The sequence below is a fragment of the Cornus florida genome, unplaced genomic scaffold (genome assembly GCF_030987335.1).
Source record: "Cornus florida cultivar Cherokee Brave unplaced genomic scaffold, ASM3098733v1 CherokeeBrave_3.0.0_Hap2_Chr10, whole genome shotgun sequence".
In the NCBI taxonomy this organism is placed as follows: Eukaryota; Viridiplantae; Streptophyta; class Magnoliopsida; order Cornales; family Cornaceae; genus Cornus; species Cornus florida.
This window is the reverse complement of record NW_026775580.1, coordinates 34,891,348-34,902,277: the sequence shown is the minus strand read 5'-3', so window position 1 is coordinate 34,902,277 and position 10,930 is coordinate 34,891,348. Positions and strand designations below refer to the sequence as shown.

General features: G+C 39.3%; 1 pseudogene; it reads left to right on the top strand.

Annotated features, from left to right (window-relative positions):
* Window positions 1–8,726: 8,726 nt before the first annotated feature.
* LOC132280531 (small nucleolar RNA R71) lies at window positions 8,727–8,825 on the top strand (annotated as a pseudogene).
* Window positions 8,826–10,930: the final 2,105 nt, after the last annotated feature.

The window sequence follows — 10,930 nt, the reverse complement described above, 5'->3', positions numbered from 1 at the left end:
CCATCAAGAGGTAAGCATGAACCATCAAGAGAATCACAAAAGCATTCTTTTAAGCATAATGTTTTGACAATCTCTAAATCTATTTCATAAATACACATAGACATGCATTAATAACACAAAATCTAGAGATAAGCACATGAACATCTATTCTAGCATACATAGACATATGAATAGAATGAAATGACTAATTAGAAGCATTAAACCACATAAATCATTGAATAAACAAGATCTATATATATCAAAGTGTCAAAACATCAATTACAACACTAATCCCTCAATAATACACAAGATTAAGATATAGAAAGCATGCTTGGGGCTAACTTTAGCCCCAAGAGGATGTCTAGCCACTCATGGTGATGATGCTCCAACCCTCAAGGGCTAACTCCATGGTTGAAATCTGCTCCTTCTTGTTGAAGATCTCCAATGGTATCTCTAGCCTCCTCCTCCTCCTCTAAACTTCCTCTCCAAGAGATGATATCAAAAATAATGTTGGCTCCTATTTGAAAAAGCAATCCTTATCCTTATATAGGTAGGTCAAAATGACACCCAAAATGAGCTGGGGTCGTGCACACAATATTCTCCAATGATTGGATAAAGGACAACTTTCAATGAGCTGGAATTTTAACTTTTTCGCACTGAAGGAAGTTCGATCGATTGAAAAGAAGTGAGATCGATCAAAAGTAAGTGAGATCGATTGAACTTAGGCTGGATCGATCCAACTGGTTGAGCTTTTTGGAAAAAGACAAATTTGAGATATTTATGGGAGATATTTATGGGAAAAAGGACAATAGTGGTTAGTGGGTGGTATAGCCGTGGATAGGATCAATCATTTGGATAAGGACAAAGGTGTTCGATCGATCGGAGAATAATGTTGGATCGATTGAACTTTTGGACTTAAGTGCTTTGGGTCAAGACTTGGATCTATCTTGAAGTGCTGAGATCAATCAATGTTTGATCGATCGAACCTTAGACTTAGATCGATCGAACTTGCTGCTTTGCTTCATTTTGCTTCTTTCTTCCTTCATTTTGCTCCTTTCTTTGTTCAATCCCAGAATTGCTTCAATTAAGCTCTTATTTGGCTGAGTTAGCTTATTTTCGGGATAAGTGCCTGAAAATGGAAATAATACGAAATCAATCTAAAATGGTAAAGTAAGATAAATTAAGGTATTAGAATGCCTAAGCTTAAGGGGTTTAAATACGTACTTTTCAGTGCTCAACACACCCCCAAACTTAAATATTGTTAGTCGCTAGCAATGAACTATGAAGTAACAAAATGAGATGAATAACTATACTGCTATGAACTAGAAAACAATAAATGGATAACGCCACTTTCGTAGGGAACACGATTGCATTTAGCATATGCAACAAGCCTTTTAAACCCCTAGGTTACCCCTAGTGGATGAGTGAAGTCTCATAACGGTTTCTAGAAATGGTACCCACAAACATTAAGCTCATTCTTTTCAAAAGAGGTACTAATATTGCAAACAAGCATTGGGAGAAAACTACCTCAAGTATGTAATTTTTTAACCCTTTCCAAGCAATCTCTCAAAATTTCAATATCAAGCAAGCAAGTATGGTCCTCCACACATAAAGAAAGTGATCATGCAAATCAAAACAACTCTAGAATTCTTTTGAGTGGACCGCCATCAATGTGTTGCTATCTTAGCCAACTAAAGAATAAATCACATCCTTACCCTCAAGCTAGCATACAAATCTAGTACCAATCATCAAGACAAAAAGTGGACCTTTTATTAAAGCTTTATTGTTCTAGGTGCGCTTATTCTTTTCACTCAATTTTTTTTTTTTTTTTTTTTTAGGATCAAAGATGGAAGCATTGTGCAATGTGTTGATCTCTTAAGCTTTCTAGCGATTCATGAGGTCGAGCGTTAGGTCAATGGCTCCCAAACCATATGGCTTTAGGGCACTAGGTGTTCAAACACCCCTACGGACTTACAAGCTCAAATCAACTAGGCTACAAATCAAGACAACAACCATCTAATCATTTCCTACTTCTCACCTCTTTGGGAGAAGTCCTCACTTTTTTTTGCTTTTGCTTTTGCTTTTTTTATTATTTTATTATTTTTTTATTTTTTATTAAACAAGTTCAATTATTAACCTAGAGTTTGGGCCCTCCACCTTTCGGCGCGAGAAGTTCAGTGCTTGATGAGGCCAGAATCCCGGCTACTTAGTGAAAAGGGGTTGTTATCTTCCTTTATTAAGAATGAAAGCTTTCAATGCACTACTAGCTCAATTGGGATATAACCAATTCAATAATTAACAAAGCATGTACCCCACAAATGAATGCTAGTGTGCGCCTGTGCTAGTGTAGAAGACTAGAGTGAATCTCAAAATAATCACAAAATCAAGATGATGTGGACCACAAGTGCAAGTAAGATATCAATCTTTCAAAAATTTTACTCCTAAATGGCATTCATAAGGCATACAAGGAGTATTAGACTCTCAAGTCAAGCAATTTTTAAAATTTTAAGCAATATAGTTCTCAAAAGATCAAAATTATGGCTAAATATGGACCAATCATAGAAATATTCCTCAAATACACAAGTCATGCTCAAAAGATATGCAATTTAAAACTAACACTGCAAAGCACCATTCCCCCCAAACTTAAATTACACAATGTCCTCGATGTGCAAAGAGAACAAAGGAAAGAGTATACCAGTACAACTAAGCAAGAATGATCGGGATTGAAGTATCCGAAGTGGGTAGCATTGCCCCCCCAAACTTGGGATTAACTGTGGTCCTGAAAATTAGCACTTGGATAAACTCATCAGATAACAAAATGGGATAATCAGTGCATAGTGGACATGCAAGTGTAAATGGGATAAACAGATAAAGAAATGAGAGAGGTATAAGGGTGGTCCTGAAAATTGGGTAGCACTCTCTCACTGAAGTCACTGTGATGTACCTGATGGAGTCAAACATACAGATATGAGAATACAATCAGATGACATCCATAGCAAAAATAGATATATAAAATAGAGAAAGTGCAGGTACAACAAAAATATTAAAGCCGACAGACTGGCTGTAAAAATATTACAGTGACAATAATAAAGTATTAAAAGGAGAGAGGGATCATAAGATAGAAAAGAGTGGGAGCTCAGGAAGATGAGGTAGGACGGGCAGGTCCAGCTCTGCGGCTGTCTCTAGATAAAGCTCTGAACATGGTTGCGACATCGTTGCGGAAGGTAGCGAACTCCACTCTGTGGGCCGTGAGGTCAGCTCTGACGGTAATAACAGTGTCCTCGAGCGTCTGCAAATGTACTCTGAAGCCGGGGGTCAAGTCTGGTATGGAGGAGTCAGAAGACAGCTCCTGGGTCTGCTCCTACTCGTGGATAGGTGACCCGGCTGGAGAATGTTGAACTGCGTCATCCGCTGAGTGCTCCAAGTCAATGTCTATATTAATGTCATCATGCTCGGCAACTAGATCAACTGGTGCATCGTCCGCTGCGGGAGCTGCTGCTGCTGGCTCTGCTGGTGCCGAGGCTGCCTGTGCTGCTACCTCCTCCTCTAACTCCAGCTCTGCAGCCTCCAGTACAGCATGGGTCTGCAGGCGAGTGATAATAGCTCTGTAGGTCTTGTCCCAGTCCTTCTCGAGGAAGTGACAGGAACCTTTCTCGGGGTCCTCCTGCGGGTGGATGGGATAGTGCTGGTCTATGAGAATCTGGGTGATGAGGTGGCTGAATGGAAAAGACTTGGCCCTTCCGGGTGCCTCCTTGCTAACGTACTCATCGTAGAGCTTCCTCATCACGCTCCAGATAAGCGCAGGAATAGACACCCAGTGGGCGGTATAGAAGGCGTACAGGGCTTCTAGATAGTCGCCCCACCTCTGAATCTTGTGTCCGGCCATGTATATGTTCCGGAAAAGCACGGAATCGATGAACCAAAGGTCGTCTGGAAGATATGTGCGGGTGGCGAAAGTCTCGCCATCGGCATGGTGACCTGTGAGAAAAACCACCATATCGGCGTAAAAAGGCCTGTGGAGCCTGGGATATGTCTCCTGTAGCTCGGGCGGGCACCGATGTGGACAGCGAGTTGAACGGGCCAGAGTATCCACTGTAATGGTGATCTCATGGCCATCGATAAAGGTGATGAGCTCGGCTGTAGTGCGCGGCGATGGTCGGAGGTTCTGGCAGAACAACCGTACCAGTCGCTGGTAAATCGGTTCTGTGACTGGGGCAAGAATAGCTGAGAGGCCCCGTTGAATGATGTCCTGGTAGGCAGATCGAGTCAGCACCGATCTGGAGAAGAATGTAGTGTCGAATGCTGACTCGTGGTCGATAGTCATGTGTACATATCGAGGCACGAGTCTGTCGCGTTGTAAAGGAATTGGCTGAACAGGTGGGGCCGGCTGAGCTGGCTGCTCAGCGCCTCTATGCGGTGGAGATGGTGATGGAGTAAATGCTGGACGAGCTGGCGACTGGGGTGGAGTAGGGTGTAATGGCTCCTCTGTATGGGAGGGCTGCGCAGTCTCCTCTGTCCACTGTCAGACTCTCCTCTGTGTGTGCTCAGGGCTAGGATCCCGGACATGAGATGAACCGGCCCCATCGTCAAGTTTGCATCTGGTGCCGTAACGGTGTCTACGTGCTACAGTCTTGACGTGAACCATTGTCTGTAAATAGAATTTCAAGAGTTAGTGCCAGCATATATAGAATATAAGGCACAATATAGAAACATGTATGTCAGATAAGATAGACAAAACAAGATATAGCATGATTCTATGCAAGTGGCAGAATATGAAACATGCCAAACAATGTGAGTATGAATGCATCCAATGTAGAATATCACAGGCATTGGGCATATATAAGGTAGCATGAACATAAGATAAGATGAATGGAGTATATATATGAGATCTGTGAAATTCGATCGATCATAAAAAGAAATGAGATCGATCACAAAAGTTGGATTGATCGAAGGTTGAGTTGGATCGATCGCAAATATTCGATCGATCATAAATTTGTTCAATCAATCGAACAGTGCGACGATGAAACCTAACAGTCACAGATCTGTGACTTTTGAAGAACGGGGCCCACACGAACGTGTTGGTGGGCCCTACATCACATCAAATCAAATCAACAACTCCCATTACCCAAACATGGCCTATACTCCCAAATCAAACAAAAATATCAAAAATATATACAACGATATGCATATATATATATATACATATTTCAAGCATCAACAATAGAGGTTCAATCATATATAAAGCAAGAATCAAACATAGAAACTATGTATGCACGAGATTGAAGCTTGAAATCGACTAGTGAGGTCTCGGATCTTACCCTAATCGAAGGGAGATGTGGATGCAAAGAGGGAGGGATGAAACTGAGATGAGAGAAAGAGAGAGAAGCTTGGTTCTCGCAGGAGGTGGAAGATATGAGTAGGTGCAGTAGCGGCGATGAGAGAGAAAAAGGGGGGTTTTGAGGTTGAGGGTGAGTTGGATCGATCTATATGATTGATCATGAGAACCCTCGATTTTTAAAAACATTCCCCGATTAGTTCAATCGATCAAACTCAGCTGAGATTGATCGAACTTTCTCTCTCAAAGTTTTATTTTATTTTTTTTTATTTTTTAAACCAAATAAATTAAAATATTTTGGAATTTTTGAAAATTTGTTGAAAATTGAAACAAAATAAAATGAGAGTGAAAATAGAATAAAATAAAAATATTTTTGGATTTTTGAAAAGTTAAAAAGTCAAACTAAAGTTAAAACAATGAAATGAAGATTTGTGATCGATCGAAACAAGAGTTCGATCAATCATATAGAGAGCAAAAATATGCAGGTTTTTGGTTCAAAAATTTGGCTAAGTGTTGGAACATGAGATCGATCGAATTGGGAAGTTGGATCGATCAAAGAACTTTCAGATCAATCTTGGAATGTTTCGAACGATCAGACAGAGAGTTGAAATATGCAGGTTGATGCAGGCTCAAAATTTTTCTAAGTGTTGAGGCATGAGATTGATCGAACTTGGAAGTTGGATCGATCGAATGTCTCTTGATCGATCTGAGAATTAGTTCGAACGATGGGATAGAGAGGTGATTTGGATGCAAGTTCTGCAGGCTCAAAAATATTCTAAGTGTCAACACTTAAGATCGATCGAACAGGATAGTTGGATCGATTGAAGGTCCTATGATCGATCCAACTGAGAACTAAGATCGTAGATTTTTCTTGGATCGATGGTACAGATAGCCTATTTGGATGCAGGCTTGAAAATTTTCTAAGTGTTGGATTCAGATGGAAGTTCGATAGATCAAACTCAGGTATGAGATCGATCGAACTTTGTCGAATGCTCAATAATGACATGAAAGCTTATGCAATCCTCACCAAAGTTCCTTGAAATGCATATGAACCAAAAACAAGTATCTAGACTTCGCAAGAAATGAAATGTAAGATAGAAATGAGAGAGAAATAGGGTTTTGACACCCTACGAATGTTTTTGCTAGTCTTTAACGTCTCTAGCAAGACATTGGGCTCTTTTAGCCGGGATCAAAGATATTATAATGCATCCCCTCCTTGTTGGGGTGATGAATATCTTGAGCCCCACCCAACAAATTGTTCTTAAAAGAACTTGTTGGATCAAACTCAAAAGAAGTTTTTGATCCTTTGTCTATGCAATTACAACCTTTGGGCTTCCACGCCCCTTCAAAACAAGAGTTTGAAACAAGACTTTTAGAATGCAAGGTTGAAGATGAAGCTTTAGAAACCCTTGAGTCACATAAAAACTCATTTCCTTCACTATTAAATTCATGACATTTTTCCACAACATTGACCTCTCCTTCATACTTGTCAAATGAATTGGGTGTTGGATTGAATATGTCCAATTTCACCTTCATATGGCCAAAAGAGATATTCATTATCCCCATCCTATAATTAATGTTGGCATTTACGGTTGCCAAGAAAGAACGGCCAAGGATAACGGGTATTTGGCTCTTAAGATTGGAAACCGGTTCCGTGTCTATGACAACGAAATCAATGGGAAAGAAGAATTTATCAATCTTAATCAAAACATCTTCAATGACACCTCTAGGCTTTTTAATGGATTGGTCGGCAAGTTGCAAAACTACCGACGTCAGTTTCAATTCACCTAAGCCTAGTTTGACATAAACCGAGTAAGGAAGAAGGTTAACACTTGCTCCTAAGTCAAGAAGCGCCCGATTAATGATATGTTCACCAATGATGCATGATGTAGTGAGTGAACCGGGGTCCTTAAACTTTGGAAGAGTGTTATGTTGCAAAATTGAGCTTACTTGCTCGGTCAAAACCATTTTTTTTTTGGTGCTTGGCTTTTGTTCTTTCGCTTTTGGGTGCAAAGATCTTTTAAAAACTTGGCATAAGCCGGTATTTGCTTGATTGCATCCAAAAGTGGGAGATTAACTTTTATTTGCCTAAACATTTCCAAAATCTCATTGGTCTTGACTTTTTGCTTTTCTTTCGAAATGGACCCTTTCAAGGCGTCTGGAAATGGAACCTTTGTTTCAAACACTTTTTCAAGATTTTCTTTTGAACTATCTTCAATACAAGAAGTTTTCAAATTAGGTTTTAATTCACTTTTCAACAAAATTTTCTCAACATCATTTTTCAATTTTTTTTTCAATGGATCATTTTCAAGATCACTTTTCAAATCACATCTTTTAGCTTTCTCATTTATAAGATCATGCACATGCAATGAAAGAGGAATAGAATGTGAAACGGGACGGGTAACAACTTGTGGTTGCACCGGTTCACTCTCTTCATTGGTCATTTCTACTTGATTATCCACAACTCTACCATTCCGCAAGGTGGTCACCGCATTAACATGTTCTATTGTACACCCCTTCGATGAGGATTGGGTTTCCATAACACATTGTTGCTTAGGCAGGGCATTAATAGGCATCTTTCCCTTCTCTCTAACATTAAGAATGCTAGCTATTTGCCCTACTTGGGTTTCTAGCGTTGCAATAGATTAAGAGTGAGAATGAAGCAATTGTGTGTTAGCCTCTAAAGTACCCAAAGCATTTAAAACTTTTTCTTCAAAGGCGGGACTTCTAGTGTTTCCTTAGGAATAAGATTGGTTGGGAAAATGAGAATTAGCAAATTGATTCCCTTGTGATTGATAAGGTCTATAACCTTGGGATCCTTGCTTTTGAAGTGGAGGTAGAATGTATTTCCCTTGGAAACCGCCTTGGGAAGGGTTTAAGCCTTCTCCTTGGTTTTTCTAAGAGAAATTTGGATGATTCCTCCAACTTGGATTATAATGAGTACCATAAGGATTGTTCCCTTGGTTCACAAAAGTTGCATTGACTTGCTCATTAGGTTCACTTTGCACTTGTCCATGAGGACAATGAGAAGTAGAATGAAGAACACTAGAACAAGTCATACATGTTTCATTTGATGCACAATGAGAATGGTTAGGGAAGGAAGTTACTTGGTTCGCCGAGTTTTGGTTAATCAAAAATTGATCAAACCTTTGAGACAAAAGACTTAATTTCGGTGGCTATTTTATTTGAATGTTCGACTTGATGTAAGCCAACACTCTTCCTACCTTGTGTATTTCTACCATTCTTTGATGACAATGTTCTATGCAATGAATTTTCACTCATGTTTTCATAGAGATGCCATACGTCATCCTCATGCCTATCAATGTAAGAGCCACCCATAGAAGCATCAACCATGCCCTTATAATTATCCGATAAGCTCTTAAAAAAATATTGAACTAATTGCCATTTGGGCATGCCATGGTGTGGACACTTCCTTAGCAATTCATTGAAGCGTTCCTATGCCTCATGGAATGTCTCCCCATCCCTATGTGTAAATTCTCGAATTGAGGTCCTCATGGCATTGGTCTTAGAAACCGGATAATACTTCTTTAAAAACTCTTGTTGCATTTCTGCCCAAGAAGTGATTGAAAAAGGCCTAAGATTGTTAAACCAATACTTTGCTTTGTCTTTAAGGGTGAATGGAAAAAGTTTAAGCCTTAAGACTTCTTCCGGCATGTCCGTATATTTTATGGTGGAACATACTTCAAGAAACTCATCCAAATGCTTGTAAGGTTCTTCACTAGGAAGTCCATGAAAGTTAGGAAGCATTTGAATGGTTTGTGCTTTAATTTCATAATGGTGTGCTCGAAATGGCGGCAATTGAATGTATGTGGGTGCATTATATTCATTTGGCATATAATGGTCTCTCAAAGCAAGTGGTAGGTTAGCAACTTGAGGTGCAACATGAACACCTTGATTTTGAATTCCTCGATTAACAATGGGAGGTTGTGGAGCATACATTGGCCTTGGCATTCCGAATGGAACTTGGCCTTGTTGTTGTGGTGGTGGGTGAATGTATGGCCTAGGCATGCCTAATGGTACTTAAATGTTCTCATTGTGCACATTTGGATGAAGGATGCCTTGTTGGTCTATGTGACCAAGGTCCTCAACATGATCATCATTATGGTCATCCATTGATAGGCGGGTTCTATTTGAACTTCCCATTTCCATAGGATTTCTAACAATGGATTCGAGATGCAAATCAAAAGGGACAAGAGTTGGTCTCAATGAACGACGACTATGCATGCACAATAACAAATAAGCAAGCACAACAAATGAACAAATACTTTGCCTTCACAATAATACAATTAAACTTCCTCCACAAACACAATTCCCATGTTTGAAACAATAATAATGCAATGACAAGAAAAATGCCTCCACCCGGGCTCACGATTTAACTAAGGAGATTGAGTCAAGAAAGTCTCACAAAGGTCCTATAGCACTTCAACTCCAAATTTAGCTTAGCTTAGCAATTTTTTAAAGAATTTTTAGCTTTTTCCCTTATTTTGCTTTGCTTTGCTTTGCTCCGTAGCTTGGATGCTCCTTTGTTTGGCTTCTTTCCAATAATACACCTAGTCAAGTGAAAAAAAACACAATAAGTAACCAAAAAGAAAAGTGAAATCAAAGTAAATAAAAGACACGATCAAAAGAGTACTAATTCCTAATGAATCCCACAAATACGACGCTACCTAATCCCCGGCAACGGCGCCAAAAACTGGTGGGTGTGTGTCACCGCACCATACGTTTGAGAATGTGTATTAAGGCGAGGGCCAAGTTTTACATTTGTAAAAGCCACTACTACCTTTCACTATAAATATAGCTAGGGCGAGTAGGCATCGTCCCAAGGGATTGGAGTCATACTTGAATGTGAAAATGCAACTAGGGTCAGTAGGTCGAGTGATCAAACAAGTGATTGGTTGGTTGTTTAAATTAGAAAGCAACTAAATTAAATTAAGTAAGAATGCAATGCTAAAAAGAGTAAGTAAGGGAGAGAGAGATCTTGAGGTTTAGAGATCACCACCAAGCAATGCATTTCTATATCATTGACAAGTGATTAATGAGGGCAAATAGTGGGTTACAATAGTGGTGTGTGTGTATTTGGTTGATTCAATAAGCATGGATGACTAGTTAAGCATGTATTGTCTAAACATCATGTGAAAGGCACAATATATCTAAGCTATGAAGCATATATTGTCTAAACAATATGTGAAAGGCACAATAAATCAAAACAAGTTATTAATCCTTTCATTAAACTCACAATCCAAATATAACACAAGGATAGAAACATATGCTAATTGCATTCGCAAGCTTGGATCATCAAACAACAAGCATAGATTGTCCTCCCATTTAACACTACACTACAACTACACTACATCTACACTACTAGCATGAAAATAAACCAGGGGAGGGGCACAATCCATCAAAAGGTAAGCATGAACCATCAAGAGAATCACAAAAGCATTCTTTTAAGCACAATGTTTTGACAATATCTAAATTTATTACATCAATACACATAGACATGCATCAATAACACAAAATCTAGAGATAAGCACATGAACATCTATTCTAGCATATATAGACATATGGATAGAATAAAATGACCAATTGGAAGCATTA